The sequence below is a fragment of the Mastomys coucha genome, unplaced genomic scaffold, assembly GCF_008632895.1.
Source record: "Mastomys coucha isolate ucsf_1 unplaced genomic scaffold, UCSF_Mcou_1 pScaffold5, whole genome shotgun sequence".
Classification (NCBI taxonomy): Eukaryota; Metazoa; Chordata; class Mammalia; order Rodentia; family Muridae; genus Mastomys; species Mastomys coucha.
The window spans coordinates 106,666,919-106,668,062 of record NW_022196911.1 but is presented as its reverse complement, the minus strand read 5'-3'; the positions used below and the strand labels follow the sequence as shown (position 1 = coordinate 106,668,062).

At 38.6% G+C, this 1,144-nt stretch overlaps 1 protein-coding gene across 1 annotated transcript in view; it reads right to left on the bottom strand.

The window, feature by feature from the left end:
- Positions 1–1,144, bottom strand: part of Map2k6 (mitogen-activated protein kinase kinase 6) — a 121,254-nt gene that overhangs the window by 119,589 nt on the left and 521 nt on the right. The gene's annotated exons all lie outside the window — the stretch shown is intronic.

The following is a 1,144-nucleotide window of genomic DNA, read 5'->3' as shown; positions in this document are numbered from 1 at the left end:
CTCCCATAACATTAAATACAAAACAAACAAACAACAACCATAACCAATCTTCCTTTAAATTCTGAAGAACAATCCCTTTCTTCGTGGGATCAGATACATCATGTTCATCAGGTCAAATTAAATGGCAGCACAACTCCAAACACAGTGTGGCAAAAGCTTATTGGATACTTTAATGTGCCCAGATCTAGCTCTAGTGGTGGCCCCAGTTAACCTCGCACACCTCTTCGTTTTGGGGCATTTCTTAGATACCATCAGATTTCTAGGTGTTAAGGACGATTGCTCTTGAAACAAGCCACTAAAGGTCCCCCAAGCAGCTAAGCATCTCTTCAGTTTCACCATACAGGACTGTTTTGTTTTGTTTTCTTGTTTTTTTTTTTTCTTTTTTTCTTTTTTTAGTTCCCTCTACAGAAGAACATCAATAAGTTTGCAAAATACAACCTTACAAAACATTTTTTTTAATTAAATAAATTTGAAAAAGAAAAAGAAGACAACCATAGTCCTGAACTTCTGACCTATTACAGAACTTCTGACCAAGTCTATGCAGTTACACACTTACAAGATTTCACTCTAGTTGCCAATGAGGCAAGTGCAGTTGTCTCAGGTCTGATACAATGCTCACAAACACGCTCACCCCCTGAAATCCTCCCCCAGGCGCAAAAGCATCTTCCAAATGGCCAAACACATTTAGGTCCTCACCTCTGCAAGCAAGTGATACAAAGTGTAAAATCTCGGAAGAGCAAGACTTTTTTTTTTTTTTTAATAATAATATCCTGCTCTCCAGACTTCACCTTTACTTCCCTTAAAAATCAAAAGTTGCCTAATGTCCAAAGCGAAATCAATAAAAATGTAAGCTGCCACCGCAGTGGTTCCTTCCCCCAAAGAATATAAGATCACAGAAATTTCCTACTAGTTTAAAGCGAGGTTTGCCTTTCATCTTCACCTCGAGACTTTTCGAAAGTTTGGATTCCTGTTGCACACAAAATTACTTTGACTATGCGTGCATGCTAAAGAAATGTACTCTTATATAAAGCATTGCACATTTAGACGCTACCAACCTGCTATCTCTCCTGACTGTGCAAAAGGCAAAAAGGCTCGGTAATCCTAGCGGAAGAATGCAAATAATGTCAATGCACAGCTGAACTGC